This window comes from Crocodylus porosus, unplaced genomic scaffold, assembly GCF_001723895.1.
Source record: "Crocodylus porosus isolate Cpor-Errol unplaced genomic scaffold, CroPor_comp1, whole genome shotgun sequence".
Classification (NCBI taxonomy): domain Eukaryota; kingdom Metazoa; phylum Chordata; order Crocodylia; family Crocodylidae; genus Crocodylus; species Crocodylus porosus.
This window is the reverse complement of record NW_017728916.1, coordinates 15,164,167-15,180,908: the sequence shown is the minus strand read 5'-3', so window position 1 is coordinate 15,180,908 and position 16,742 is coordinate 15,164,167. Positions and strand designations below refer to the sequence as shown.

Here is a 16,742-nt window from a genome sequence, read left to right as displayed (position 1 = left end):
TTTATTAGACCAACCAAAAAGTTGGAAGAATTGTTCTTTGCAAGGTTTCAGGCACAAACACCCTTCTTCAGGCATAAGAATAGTTTGCTGGTATTTGTGTGCTCTTCTGAGTAGAATAGAATACCAACTGTCCCTGGAACCTATACAGAGAATCCTCCAACAATTGCAACCCATACTGGAAGAAGATCCAATTCTTAAAGAGATCTTTCCAGAACCACCCATCCTACCCTTTGAACAAGCACTGAACCTCACAAACTTCATCACCAGAAGCAAACTTCCTATAGCCGAAAGCACACTGAATGCATCCAGACCATGCCAGGACAAAAAATGTAAAACCTGCCAACGCATCTCCACCGCTCCCACAATACGTTTTGTGTTTTGAGCTGTAGGAAGTTGGCTTCAGTTCTGGTAATGAGATTAGGTGCTTGTTTGAATGTACAAATCACTTTTCAGAGCTGGGCCTATGAAACTTCACTTCATCAGCCTCCTAGGTAGTAGGTACAGAAACTCATAGACTCAATATACACAGTGGAAACACTGTGACCTGCTGTACATCTGACACCCCAGGTACCTATGCACTTTTACCTGCACTGCTACATCCCCCTCTCTCCCCTACCCACCACCCCAGCCTGTCCATCACCCCCTGATGCCTCCATTTCCATTTTCACTGACTGGCTTTCTTGCCACAACTGAATTGTGGGCCAAGCCAGCCTCTGGCTTCTTTACTATTCCTTCCATCCAGGACCAACTGCAGGTACTTCCTCAGCCTGACAAAGGGGTTTTCAACCCTAAAGTTTCCAAAGATACATTTTTTAAGTACTCCTTTTTTTCCATAATACACATATGGACTTAAAAATATAAGCCATCACACACCATGAGTAACATCATATGTCCAACACAACACAACACAACACAACATCTTTACTTCTTGCTGTCAATTCTTTTATAAAAAGAAGGGCTCTGTGACAGTTCTGTGTGGGTACCTTTGATGCTGCTGCTACTGGTGTTGAACCAGCTAAGTTATTTTACCTGTTGTCACATAAAATGGAGGACTGGGAATGAGGCTGTAGGCGGGGAGGAGACCTCACTAGGGACATTGCCATGTTGTGCAGAGGCCCCAGTGCCAGGAAGAGCGCACCTTAACACACACACGTTACCCACCTGCATCATGAGTTTTGCCTGTCAACAGCTTGAGATGCAGGGCCCCAGAAGACATACTCCCCCAGTGAGATGCACACACATCTGGTAGGCTTCGTGGCCTGACATGGCCCAGCACCCAGACCTGCACTAGATTTCACCCCCGTGTGCCCCAAGACAGATGCAGTCACCCAAGCACCCACCCACATCATGAGTTTTGCCTGTCAGCAGCTTGAGGTGCAGTTCCCCCAAAACCCCTGCACATACCTTCTTGAAACTTGGCATGCATTGTGGCCTGAGCATGATCCATCACCCCTGCAATTTTCAGCCTGCTGCACCTTAACACACATGGGGTCATCTGTGTCATAAATTTTGCCTGTCAGCGGCATGAGGTACAGTTCCCCCAAATTCTTGAAACCTATATTCTTGAAGCTTGGCATGCTTTGTGGCCTCATCAGGGGCTACCACCCCTGCAGTTTTCACCCCCCTGTGGTGTAACACATAGATGTGACAGTAGTTTTGCTTTCAAGAATTTGGGGTGCAGTTCCTCCCAAACCCCTGCACCTATCTTCAAGCTTGGCAGGCTTCATGCACTCAGAAGAGGCTACCACTCCTGCAAGTATCACCCAAATTGGAGATAAAACAACAAAGTTATAGATATTTCACTGATTCCCCATTATAGCATATGGCCACATCTCTGAGGTGGTTCCAAAGCTTTGGAGCCACTTCAGCCAGATCAAAGCAGCAAACTGATCAGGAGTTCTGGATTGGATCAGTGACATCCAAAGTGGCCAGATCCAAAGCCAGATCAAACACCTTCCTACTCGCACAGGCCTAATGCATAACTTTTTACAATACTGAGGTCTAATATTGAAGGATTCATAGATTCATAGATTGTAAGTCCAAAGAGACCTTGGAAGATCATTGGGTCCAGCCCCCTACACCAAGCCTGAAAGATAACTGGCAGTCAGGTGACCCCAGCAAGGTGATTGTCTAGTCTTCTCTTGAAGATTTCCTGGGTAGGTGACTGTATCACCTATGGAGGGATCTTATTCCACAGTCTGAACAACCTGACTGGGAAGATATTTTTCCTAATGTTGAGCCTGAATCACTCTTCCAGGAGTTTGTGACCATTACTCCTGGTTTTCCCCTCAGGTGCCCTGGTGAACAGTTGCTCAGCAAGCCCTTGATGTACACCCCTAGCGTAACTTTAAACTGCTACCAGGTCCCCTCTCAGCCTTCTTTTCCTCAGGTTGAAGAGTCCCAGATCCCTCAGCCTTTCGTCATATGGCTTGTCTTTTAAGACTCTGATCATATGGGTGGTTCATCTTTGGACTCTCTCAAGTTTGTCCACATCCTTGTTAAAGTGTGGTGCCTAGAACTGGGTGCAGTATCCAGCTGTGTTCTCACCAGTGCTGAGTAGAACAGAATAATCATCAATTGATGCATGCCAGAGTATTATTTCCCCTACTGGCTACAGCATTGCACTGCCAGCTTATATTCATACAGTGTTCTATTATTACCCCCAGGCAGGTGCAATGCGTAGGGGGTGCATGTGGGTGCATATATGCACCTGCTGCATGTGGCAGTGCATCCCCTCCAGGCAGTCACCACTCTCCACCCTGCTGCCAGCACTGCTGGTGGCATCTGTGGGTGGTCTGTGATTGCACCGGGCTGCTGCTGGAGGTGGCACCTGTTGGTGGTCACTGATTCATGGTTGGCACTCCATGCCCCCCTCCCCCCACACTGTTGACAGTACCAGCGCATCTGTGGAAGCTCTCCACTCATCACTGCCAGGCTCCCACCACCGCCATGCTCCTGCCAGTGCAGCCATGCCCCACCCCCCCAGCCAGCAGGGGCATGCACCATTCATGTCACCAGGTCCCTTTCCTTCATGGTGCTAGTTAGTTTGGTGCTGCCAAGCCTGTAGGTGTGTTGGGGTTGCTCATCCCAAGCACTTTACATTTCTTGACACTGAACTTCATCAGATTCTGATCTGCCCAACTTGCTAGCCTGTCTAGGTCCGCCAGTATCTGTAGCCTATCTACAAGTATGACCATGCTCCCCTGTAACTTGGTATCATCCACAAACTTAGCCAGGTAGCTTTTCACTCCCATGTCCAAATTGTTAATAAAGATTTTGAAAGTACTGGACTGAGCACTGACCTCTGCAGGATACTGCTGCCCGCTTCTCACCAGGACGACACAGATCCATTCACTATGACTGTCTGGGTTCTATGCTACAACCAGTTTCTCACCCACCTGACTGTCTTGGAGTTAAGCCCCAAATCCTTCAATTTTCTTGTGAGAATATTGTGGGATACTATATAAAAGGCCTTTTGGAAGTCTAAGTATACAATTTCAACCTGCTCTTGCATGTCCAGGTGGCAAGTTACCTGGTCATAGAAGAAGATGAGATTGGTAAGGCAAGACCTGCCCACAATGAAGCCATGCTGGCTGTCATTCAGAATCTTACCTTATGCATGCTTATCACTGATAAACTCCTTAATGAACTTTTCTAGGATTTTCTCTTGGATGGAAGTTAATCTGATTGGCCTATAATTACCTGAGTCCTCCCTTCTGCCCGTCTAGTGGATGAGCACAACATTGGCTCTCTTCCAGTCCTCAGGGACTTCTTCAGAGTGCCATGAGTTGTAAAAGAGTTTAACCAGGGGTTCTGCTATGACTTCAGCCAGCTCCTTCAGCTTATAAGGAATTTCTGATAGGTGCCTAATATTTAAGAAAATTAAATATCTTTGAAAAGTTGGCAGCTGTTCAAAAGACGAGTTTGGGGCAGGGGCATCTTCCTCCATGTATTTTTTGCTGGGAAAGCAATAACCATTCACTGTATAAGTTAGGGAAACACATTTCTACAACCCCTACTTTGGAAAGTATCTTGGGCTAGTCTGCAGGTACCATCACACAAGAAATAGGACTATATTATGTTTAGTAAAAAAGGCTCAAAAATGAAAAGCATTATCTTCTAACAAACAAAGAACTACCAGTGACCCTTGTCAACACACTGTATAGTCATCTTAACTTCCTCCATGTGCTGCTTTTCAAGCTATCTTTAAGTATAAAATATGGTCTATTGCAAGCCATGTTTATTCCTTATATTTCCCCTTTCACCGACCATTTATCAAGAAGTGTTTCTATTACTTATCTGTAATTTAACTGTTAGATTTCATTGATCTTTTAATCCAGGAAATATAGTTTACCCTAACTTCCTCAGGTAGAGTAGGCAAAATTTACTTGAAAACTGTTGAAGAAGTTTAGGAACCAAAAGAGCCACCTTGGGTTTTGTCTCTTTTTTCTCTTCTTTGTTTTTTAAAGCTTGAAAGTCATGACTATTTCATGTTTCTGCTTTATTTGGGAAATTAAGAACAATGTAAACTTACCAGCAAGTCATCAATTGTTGATAATTCCTATAGAGCAAGTAATAATTTCTTTCATCTGCCATAGGATACAGACATGCAATCATACTAAATAGTTCCAGTTCCCCAAAGCTGCTCAAATCCCAAACTACAGTTTTTATTTCTTTTCTTTTTATTGATGAGTTTGTCATTTTATGGAATGTGGTCTAATAGAGTGCAATTTAGTCACTCATGCACACAAATGTTACCTTATTGCAAATGTGTCAACAACAATAATCCTCTCCCCAAAATGTTGAGCAACTGCCACAAACCTTCTCCAGCCAGAGGCAGGTTCTAGTAAGTCCAACTGTCAGATGTGTGAGGAAATCATCACAGGTTGTATTTTTTACTTTGTGTCTATTTTTATATGTATTCATTAAAAATAGCAATAATTAAAGTGCAACAGTCAATGCATTTTAGTGTGGCCCAAAGAAAATTACATTATTCCTGTTTTCAGAATGCTATTTGATGTCTTTTAAATATCTCATATGTCAAGGAGGACTGACGTCTCAACTGCAAAAGGACTAGAAGCTGTTTGCACTTATCCATCTCTGGGAGCAAATAGTTACCCTCGAGGCCTGTGACCCATTATAGTGGACCCAAGATTTCATCTTACATTTGTATGGGCTAGATCCCACTTTTGTCATTCTTTTCAGCCAACCGTAAAACCCACAGTGCCTCTGATTCATCACGTGGCTAGGGCAAGTCAGAAGGATAAAAAGGTTAACATGTAAGTGCACAATTTCATGAGAGGCTGAAGAGACCTTCCCCCCCCCCAGTTTGTAGAAAACTCTCCATACGTCTTCTTAAAAAGAGATATAGATTATTATATGGCAAGTGATGGAACTGAAATTTTCACTAGATATGGTCTGAATTTGTTTGCTCAATTATAATTTATATCTGGGAGTTACTGGGGTAGGTATGATGGGATGAGATAACTCACCCACAAAACCTGCTTTTGAACACTCTGACACCATAAAACATTGCTATCATTCACAGAAGGAATAGCTCCCAGAGCCAGTAATTCCAAGAGAGGCGGACAAACAAGGGAGCTCCTGTAACTAGTGCTACAGATTGGGCACAACAGTAGGAACCAGGAAGTACTGAGTTATAATTATGGTTATAAATTTTTGCTTGTTTTGTGGCTTTGGGCAAGCCATTCCATTTCTGTTTAATTTTTTTTCATAAGTTTGGTATGCATGATGTGTACCTTCCTATAAACCCATATTACTGGGATACAGTCAGAAGATTACTTAGTGCTAGTAAAGATTTCTGTAGATGTAGATCTCAGCAGGCATGTCTACAATGTGGCAACAGGGCATTCCTAAGCACACTGCATCATGGGCAATCTCGCTGAGTGGGGGAGGGGTCCACCCATGGCCAATTGTGCCAACCCAGAAGCTCAAGTGGCACTTCTGGAAGTGCCAGCAGTGCTCCCAGAAGTGCCAGTGGTGCTTCTCCTGGCACCCCCACTGCCCATGCAGCTCTCACAGGGGGGGCACCAGTGCTCCTGCCTGCCTCCCCCACCCATAACCTAAGTGGGGAGCACTGGCTGTGGGGGGGGTGCACCAGTGCTTTCAGGGGGTGCACATTGCACATGCACCCCTGTGCACCCCCTATGCATTGCCACTACACTGCACCCACCCTCAAGTGGGATATACACCAGTAAATATGCTCTGGAATGTACCTCTGTGCTGGATTGAAACCTAAATTCCACTTTGCCTAAATGTAGCCCCTGGGGATGATTCTAGAACATCTTCACTGGAATATTTCCAGGTTTTGACTCATCCTGTCATAGTGACATAGATATAATTACCTTAATTTGGTAATGCCAGATCATTTGCTGTTTGTAAAAATCATGGCACATCAGGAAACTTGACCTAAAATCTCACTATTCTGTTAGATTAAAACAATGCTGATCCAAAAACAGATATAATTCATACATTTCAGTGTTAAAAGGGTTACCCTGTGCTGAAGGGGATTCTCTGAGCCAAGAGAAGGTAATGAACTGGAACAACTTCCAGCTACTGTGGCAATGCCCTATGCCTCATATCCTACAACTGAAATCTCTTCATTTGATAAATTTTCCCATCAGGAGATGTTACAGTGATAGAGTCTTTTATATTTGTTGTTGCTGTTGTTCTGGTTGTCATTTCTCTGCCTGCTTGTCAGTAGCTAAAGTTTTCTTTTCTTTTGCTTTGTGTAACATATCTGCATTTTTTTTAAAAAGAGTTACTTTGGTTTTATGTTGTATATTATATTGCAAAACAATACAAATACATAACTTGTATAAGCTAAAAATGATAAAGAATAGTAATCAATTATAAATACATATCTGCTTACAACTATGCCTGACTGTATGCATCTGATCTTAGCTCATTGGGAAGGATAGACACTCACAGGCTTGGCTAGCCTTTGAATGGAGGATCACCTGGGAATCCCAGGTACTGGAGGCATAAGCCAAGGATCTGCGGTCACACACTTGGCTAATTTCAGACCACAGAATCTGAAGAGTGGAGAGACTCCATTCGGCTCTGTTGTTGTTACTGAGGTGATGGAATAAAATTCATGTACACGCATAAACATGCACACACATAAATGAAATGAGGTTGTATCTGGTATGGAGGGATGCAGACAAATAGAATGCTACAAATCAAAACTGAGGAAGTTCTGAGACATTGATTCTGATTTTAACTTGGCTTGTTTTGTACAATGAGTGTTGCAAAAGGACTGGTGAGGTTGAGAATGAAAATAAAATGTCAGCAACAATAAAAACATATATAGGATGTTAGCATACTATATTTTTCTCTATTCATATATATTTTGTAAGTATTCCTCTCCTAATACTTATGGCATGCTATTTCTATACAGCTGTGCTTGGCCCAAGAAACTGAAAAACCTTTTGTTTCTCCCAAGAGACTGAGGCTTCAGTGCTCTACTTTCAGCTGGCTGTAAGCTTGAGACATTATTCCATTCCAGTAAATGGCAACAATGCACACTGCAATTCTACTGGGTCATCTTTTATTTAAACTCCTGTTAAGGGAGTTATGGGTAACATTGCATTACAATATGTTTTTCATAGACCTTGTACTTTGAAAGTCAGCTATACAAGTTAAAACTGTTCTTTCAGTAGTTCATAAATGCCAGGCAGAATATTCACCTGGTAGCCAAACATAAATTTTTGGATTCTTTACAGAAAAATACACCACACCTTCCTCCAAAAGTATAAAAAGAGTATATACAACTCCAGAACTTCTGGCTTGTATCTGAAAATTATAACAATATGGCAGAGGAAGACGAATGATAATGTAGGCATTATCTACTACAGCTTCAGATGATAATTCAATCCCAGTGATTCTGAGTCTAACCTTCTAACTGCTATTATTAATTCAGACTGTAGAAATCTCAAGAGAGAAGGTGATAATACTTAATATTTTAAGTCCTATTTATTTACATATTACAGCCCAATGGAAGTGTAAAGGAAAGAGTACTGGAGGGGAAGGCATTCAGAAATAATCTTTAAATATCTAATTTAGAGAACTGTCTATAGAGAAGGCTCTGCTTAGACTTTAGGATTGATATTTGATGAGACTAAAGTTCTGTGAATTCAAATCTATACCCAGTTAATTTATTTTTGCTCTGTTTAGGTCAGTTGATTAGACATTATATGATATATATTAACAAAAAATAAAGAAGTGTTATATACCAAGTTGTAAAAGGTCTTCAGTTAAGCTTCCTAAACACATCAGATATGTCCTGCTTGAATAGCTTCTCAGCATTTCTAGACATCAGCTCATTTAAGAAATTCTTGAAGATGTTTCAGCCAAGGATCTGTGGCCCATGTTCTTGGCTTGTGAAAGTCCTGAGAAACTGCTGATACCCATGATTAAAATAATGCAAGACCTTTCTCTGGAATAGTGTCTTCCTTTGTTTTTTTAACACACAGGAATCTGACCATAAGTGATGAAATTCACTCTGTGTATGCCAGCTCTAGCCAACTACTAACCAGTGTCAAACATGGTGTAGTGAGAGAGCCAGTAAACATTTCAGCTGAAAGCCAACTACAAGCAAATCAAATTGAAATGAATACCTTAGGCAGAGCACAATCTAATTCAGGCAAGTACAGAGTATGTAATCTCTCTTGTGTGGAGTAACTGATGGTTTCCTATTGTCACTAGACTGAGGGGAGGCATTTATTTGAACCTGGATGGACCTCTGCAGTATTAGATGTTTTGATAAGATATTGCCGTCTAATTTGAGACAGGTTGTGGCAGGTCAGTAAACATGCCCTGTCACAAAACCCCAAAGGGGAAGAGGGAAAAGAGCAACTTACCAAGACAAGCCCAAATGGGAAGAAGAGATGCAGCAGACCTGAGCAGAAGAAATGCCACACAGAGGACCCAGGGGGTAATTATCCCTGTTAGGGTGACAATAATTTGGAGGTGAAGTAAATGTTAATGAGTATAAACTAAAGTGTATAAAAGTAAGAAAAATCTATCATTTGGGGCAGGATCCCATCTGTTATGGCGTGAGGCCCCTTGTCTGAAGCTGTCTCCATTCTGAATAAAGCTGTTGTGAGCAATGTGTGCTGGTGTTTGCTCCCTGCTCTGCTCTGGCTAATGAGTAACAGGATCCATGGGTAATTGGACTGTTATCTCCCAGTTGTTGGGCGCCACATGGAGTCGGGGTCTAACAATCTGAATCACCTGCAAGATTTGGAGAAGTAGAGAATGAGGAGTTGCCATGGCAAACACATCCAATCAGGGCAGGAGATTAAAGGAACCCTGATGAGGCAGAGAAGAGACCCTTCAGAAGATCCCTAGAGGGGATGGGGAGAGAGCAATGATGAGGGACCTACCCATCAGACTGGGGGACAAATCCTGATGAACTACATACCTGCAGAGACAGGGAGACAAGAGAGCTGGAATGTCACTGCCGGTGAGTTGGATCCTGGTATGTGAGAGCAGCCACTAAGGTTACCTGGAAGAAAGAAGAGATGGGAGCATGTGGGGAAATGAGTTTGAAGCGTTACCTCTTTTTGACCTAGCTCTGAAGAACAAGGGCTGGGAGGAGTGGTGGGAAGACTGGCTTGGGACCCATGTGGGGAAGAATGGGGCAAGCCACTGTGAACTAGGAATGAGGTATCAGGAGCCTGGCAAAGGCAGTCGGGGGCAGAGACCCTCATAAAGGAGAACTGAGGTGATGAAAGCCATAACAACTGGTGTAGTAAGGGCAGGGGATGGGGATGGTGCAGCCCTGTGATGAGGAGCTGGTCTCTTAAAGTCACAGAGCTAACATCAACTTGTCTTATAGCACCATATTCATCCATGGTCCCTTCCTTTTCTATCCAAGTCATGGTAGGCGAGTTCAAGGAAGCTATCTGGTCCAGTGTGAGACAACAGCCCTGTTTAAAGAAGATATGGCCAAACCTTCACTCAGGTGGTATAGAACCTTGATACAGGTAGCTGAAACTAGTAGGGAAAAAAACAAACAAACCCTATTTTCTTAAATATCTTCTCTGGCATTTTACTGCATCCAAGGTACCTGCACCACACAGGTTATTGTCCACTCTGGGATGGGACAGACACACTATTGTTTAGCTGTGGAAAGCCCCTGGCTCTGAGATTGCAACTGGGGAGCAGCAGCTGGGAGATCATTATCTTCCTTAAATCCGCCATTTAGGGCTTTCCACAGAGACAACATATGTTGCTCCTGGTCAGTATTTTAGTTAAGGCTGACATACTTCTTTACATTTTGAAAGTATGTTTGAATGGATTTTAAGAGTTTTGAATTCATTCCCTTCTCTCCGATTTTAGTAAACATGAGGATATGGAGCTATACTTAACAAACACCTAGACTTAAACTATCAAAGCTGTAATTTAACATGGGGTAGCTTATTTTTAACTAAGGAGAATTTTACTTCTCAAAACACCACCAGACACACTCCCATTCAGTAGAGCAGCTGAAACTGACTGACTGTAGCAATCAAAGGATTTGGCTTGGTTCTTGGTGCTCATGAGAGCCTTGCTGAAAATGACAGAGTTTCAACATCTGGAGCTTTCCCATGTTGCTTTAGTGCAGAATAAAGCACCTGTATGAGGTGTTTCAACAGTCAGTATGGATAGGACTGATATATTTGTTCATGTTCTCCTTCTTTGAATTACTTCACTGATCATTTTGTGTTTGGAAATTTTTTTTTTCTTAGATTGTTCACATTTGCTGCAGTATAAAAGTACTGCAACTTAATTGTCCTCCAGGAAATGTAGATTTGTTTTATGCTTGTCCTAATAAATAATTAGTTATAATAATCCTAACCCAATTAAACTATTGTTGTGAAAAAGCTACACAATATCCCTTGGGGTGCATATCAGATTAAATGCAAACATTCATAGAAAATGTTTTCATGTAAAGACATTTTTAAAAGAGAGAGTGGGCTCAGTCTTTTTAATTTCCTTAAGTAATCTCTTTTAAAAAAAAGAAACTGTACCACAGGTGGGCAGGACTTTAATTAAGATTGTGTGGGTCATAAAACACTTTTCCATCAACAACACACTTTTTATGTGAAAGGATCAGTTTTGAATAAGCCTTTGTTGAGAAGGAATTCAGTCCTGGATGAAATTTCTGGCGAAAAGCAGAGACACCAGAATAGCCAGCAGATGGTGAGGTAGTATTGGAGTGATGGTATAGCTGTGATGGTTCAGGTGATGCAAGAGGGGCAAGGGTATTTGAGATGAGGGGAAAGGAACAAAGAAAGTGTGATAGTGCTCAAGGTCGATCATCTTTCACTGGGCCAACTATGTGGTTGAGAAAGATTTGAGACAAGCTTCTTGGCACAAAGTATCTTCCTTCAGGTACCCGTTTTGTCACTGAAGGCTTGTCTACAAATCTCCCCCAACCATGCATCAGGTCCAGTAAAAGATAATCACTACTGCAAGCGGCTGGTGTTGAAGCCATCTAACATGGGTGATACAGGGTGAAGAAATCTTTGCCCTTAATAAGGTAAGCAAAGTTTTGAACCTAAAGCCACAATGTTCCTAATGGGTGCCACGAGCGCTTGAATCATTCTCTCTATAGTGCAATGAACAGTTACACAAAGAAAAGTTCCAAATGCAAAATCTGGGAGACTCACCTCTGAAGACCCAATTTACTGAGCACATGTGAGATGTGGGAAATCTTGCATCAAATTCCTGTTCCAAATAATTCAAAATAGCTTCCCACATCCCAAATGCTGTATATATTTGATTATTGGTTTTCCACAACAGGCTCCTCACTCTCTTCTACCTCCTATCTCTTTCTCTCATTTTCATAAAAATGTCTTCAGGCATTAGTTTTGCCTTGTGTGGAACAGGAAAAAAAAAATAGTGGCGAATTTTCCTAGGATGGGAAAGCCTCACTGTTTAGTTCTAGCCAGTACCTGCTGGGGATTTCCAGTGCACCCATGCATATTGCAACAAAATCTCTTTGCCTTATTTTCAGAAATTTATAAAAGCAGGGTATAATTCAAGTTAAGACAGAGTAAGGATATTTAATGCAGGATATCAATAAGTGTGTTTTGAACTGTATTCTTTGGGAAAATGGCAGAAAGTAATATCAGCTTCATTCCTATGGTACTTCCGTTTTCTCAGTCAGCATTTCTCCTTTGATAAGTCATTAGAAGAAATGACGCATATCCTGGCACAACTAGATCCTAGGGAAAAGTTGACAGATGTTAGAGTACAAGTGAGTTTTGATGTACAGTGTGTTGCCTCTGGAGGTATCTTCTGGTTTTCTACTAAAGGTTACTGAACCATATATAATAAAGAAATGCATATACAATTGTAAGGAATATATGTAAGGTGCTGTTCTACTCCACTTAGAAAGTCTAATGTATGAATAATGTTCCATCTGTGTTATGGTCTAATGTGAATGAAACTGATTTTAGATGCACTGCATTGAGCAGCATTGACTTAACAGGCTTAGTGACATGTGGGACCTTGTCAGGAATCTACAAAATTCATGATACAAGAAATTTGTATAAGTGAAACTGGGACAATAGAGAAAGGGGTTTTATATTGTGAGAAATCTTTGTATCAAGTAATCCAAATAAATCATACATTGGAGACATCCTCCAGAAAAATAAAACAAAGTTTAGTCAGACTAAATTTCTTTTAAGAATGTGAAACATGTCAACTGTTTCTGTGCAGCTACATACCCTGGCCATTAAGTTTTCCAGATGCATAAATAACAGGAAAGCAAAGAGGACAAGACAATTTTCTCCTTACTAACAAATTTAACCAGATACATTTTCTGCCTGCAGCCTCAACCTTTCCAGAAACCCTTTTTGTCTGCAAAGTTACATACCTCACCTGCAATTGTGATATTCTCCAGCTCTTGTTGACTCCCTCATATCATCCTTAAGCTAAAAGACACTGATCCAATGACATCTAGAAAATCTGTAGTGGAAAAAAGGGGAGTTAGTAACAATATTCTGCACTTTCCCCTTCTAATGACAAACGCTCAATGACACAACTATGCTGGAGGGAATTGATGTCTAGAGAATTGGTTTATCCTCACAGGTCTCAATCACACTCTTGCCTGTTTAGTTCAGTAATCATTCTCAATATCCATATTAGCCAAAGCAACAGGAAGAACCTGAACGTAATCTTTATTTGACAGGAAGGAGACCATGCTAAAACAGCACTTTACTACAGTAATTCTTTACAACATATTGAGAAATTCCATTCCTTTTCTCTTGGTAGCAGGATTCGTGCATATTTTATTTTAAAACTGTTATTGTAAGCCAATTAAAATCACTGAAGTTATATAAAAAAAGTCATGAGGGAGAATTATTGTAATCTAAAGACCCCTGAAACCATATAATTCTACCAACATACTCTATTATATTAAACCAAATTGCTAAAATGGAAAACTGTCTGCCTGAATTTTACCATTTGATTTACCAAAACCATCTGCCATTTTATTTATAGTTCAAGCAACTAGTGCATCTTATCTTACTAAATGTATTTTAAAAATCTGTGCCACTCTTTAATGAATCTGCTTCCTACTCTTCCATTGTTCTCTGTGTCTATTACAGATCAAATCTGTTTTACAGATTACAAAGATTTCAAAACCAGGCCCTCAATGCTCCAGAAAGTCCACAATTTAATGTATCACCTTTATTTAAGTGTGTTTCCATAGAGTATTTTCCACAGGACTCCTGCCTCATTTAGTGCAAAGGATTGAACATATTCTTGGAATAAGCACTTGGTCAATATTCTTTTTCATACTTACTGTTTAATAAATGGCTCCACATTGCATCTACAATATTATCTTCAAATTGCGCCCTGAGTAAATATTTCTTAATTTCTTCATGTGCTTTTCTAACACACTGATAACTATTGTAGCCATATGATCTACAGTGTGAACTATTTCCTTGTCATAATGCCTTGTTGCGGTATTTTTATTGACTTCATTTTATTGATTGTGAACTGAGGCTGAGCAAGGTTAATTCTGGATGCCCCTTCCGAGAAATCCAGGAATAACTATTAGAGTATTTAGCACTATATAGCATTTTATAAGTTCAAAACATAGTGCCCATTGATTATATTTGAAGCTGATTTTACTTGTACCCAGAAAAATGAGGAAACCATATTTTGTAGCCTTTTAAAATGTGGCATAGCCAAGGAGAAATACAAATTTCAAGGTTGGCATTCAGTTGCCATAACCATGGGATCAATCTTGCAGTTTCTGTTACCTTTCTGTTATTTATTCCATGCAAAAGCCTATACAGCGCTGCATCCGTCACCAAGCAACCACAATCCATCTCAGAGCAGGTCTCATGTTATTAAAGGCTTTATCATAATGCAGATACACAAACTGAGCAAATTTGCCAATTTTAATTTCTTAGGTGCTTGATTTGAAACCTTGATGTGTAAAATTTCTTAGCTTTCAAAAAATACAAATTGTAACAATCAGAAACATTCCATGATTTGGATTCATACCAATTCCTGTATTGATCATCAAGTGGGTTGGACCTTCACATCTACTGCTCAGATCTCAGCCACTTAAATTAACATAGTAACTGATAGTAGCAAAACATTACTGTCCTCTACAGACACTAGCAACTAGAGGGTTAGTTTTCCAAAGTTCCAACAACACAACAATGATGAGGTTCATTGGATTCAACTCCCAGTTTTGAAAGAAATTACACTGTAGATAGTAGAGAATCTCCTAGAGTCATTTTCCCCTTTCCTGATACCTTCTGCACCAGTCATCTTCCACCTTTCCTTGAATTAAAATGATCTTTTCCTCAGCCTTGTCTCCCCAAGCCTCTACCAGCTCCTAGTGCCAGTCTCAGTCTGTGTTCTTCAATATCCTTCCATTTCTAATCTACTTGCAGTTTGTCATCTCCCTATCTAGGATCATTGTTCAAGTTCTACTTTTCTCCAGCGCAATTCAGACACTTTCTTCAGTTTTCTGCAGGCTCCAGTTAGATTCATTCCAGCTTCTCGCTTGGCAGTGCCTAGTCTTTTCCTGTCCCTGGTTCCTCAATCACAATGCCTTCCTACACACCTTCATAGTTTTCAGCTCAGACTTTTCCCCACTCTTGTCTTACTCCAAGTTGCCTTACAGGCTCTCTGTTTTAATTTACTTCTCTCATGTCCAGTTCTGATCCCATGTCAGTCTGCTATTTTCCAACTTCACCACCACACTGACTGGGCTACAGCAAGGCACATTATGAGCACTGTAGAGACAATATTACTATTCCCACTTTTGGCACTAAGCACCACAAAGGGCATACCTACACCTTCATTCATGCACAGTAGTTACTGCACATTGCATTTATTTTAGTACTTGCTTAATGAAGTACTAACTAAATGTGCAGTAACTATATTTACTGTGCAGTAGGGCCAGCACACAATTTTTTGTGATGGCTACTGCACAGCAGCCTAATAACATTAACACTGTGCAGTGACTTATTAGCAAGTTTTTTGACCAGCATACTACTGCACAATGTTATTAAGCTACAGTGCAGTAAACATTTTGTGTAGATGCGCCAAAACTGTAGCAAGAAGGACAACTATAAGGAAAGTGTTGGAGTGTAGGAGTTGGAGATGTTTCTTTGTAGTGCAGCATTCTCAATTTAGACCAAATAATTTGAATTGTACAACTCTAATATGACTTTATTGAGCATGTGTGAACTGAAATTATTCAAAAGTTTAGAAACTGTTGAAACATAAGCATGGACAGTGTTTTATAGGAACAGAAAAATCAGATCATCGACATAAAAGCAATTTTCAGACTTGCCTAGCCAAACTTTAAGTTCCTGCTCCAAGCACAGGGGTTATTTAATCTCTCAAGAAACAGGCTGCAGGATTATTTTTAATGTGGTAAATATTAAATTTTAAGTTCATGCTGCTCTTGAAAAAGGATGAAAATTTTTTGCCTAAACTTTCCAATGAATATCCACATAAAGTAGACACATTTAGCCTGTTGTATGGTTTCCTTTTGGCTAAGTTAAAGGAAACTGAAAATGTGATTCTATAATTGGAAGTGTAGTAAATAAACTGTTCCACTTAAAATTTGCAATTTTAGATTGCAAGGCCATCTTCCTATCAGATTTTTTGCAATGCTGACCATTCCTTTTCAAAGAATGAAAATAATACACTTTGGAATTATCCTTATTTGCTGAAACATTAGCAAAAGTTTGTGTAAGTGGCATTTAAATACTTAGAATCATAGAATCAATGAGACAGAAGGGACCTAGACAGATCATCTAATCTGACCCCCTGCCATGGGCAGGAAGGAGCACTGGGGGTGGGAGGGGTCATAAGACTCCAGCCAGGTGCCTATCTAGTCTCCTCTTGAAGATTTCCAGGGAAGGTGAGAACACCACCCCTCTGGGAAGCCTATTCCAGGCTCTGGCCACCCTTACAGTGAAGTAGTTCTTCCTAATATCTAACCTAAACCTATCCTCCCTCAGCTTGTGGCCATTGTTCCTAGAAACACCAAGGGGGGCCCTGGTGAACAGACTTCCCCCAAGTCCCTGCCACTGGCCCCTGATAAGGTTGTAGGCAGCCACAAGATGCCCCTCAGTCTCCTCTTGTGGAGACTGAAGAGATTCAGGTCCCTCAGCCTCTTCTCATAGGGCTGGCCATGGAGGCCCCCAACCATATGAGTGGCCCTCCTTTGGACCCTCTCCAGGTTCTCCATG

The 16,742-nt window shown here is 41.0% G+C and overlaps 1 long non-coding RNA gene across 1 annotated transcript in view; it reads right to left on the bottom strand.

Annotated features, from left to right (window-relative positions):
* Positions 1 to 3,348: 3,348 nt before the first annotated feature.
* Positions 3,349 to 16,742, bottom strand: part of LOC109311105 — a 19,710-nt gene continuing 6,316 nt past the window's right edge. Inside the window, exon 3 of the long non-coding RNA XR_002101418.1 lies at positions 3,349 to 3,360. This is a non-coding gene — a long non-coding RNA (uncharacterized LOC109311105). The remainder of the gene's footprint in view (positions 3,361 to 16,742) is intronic.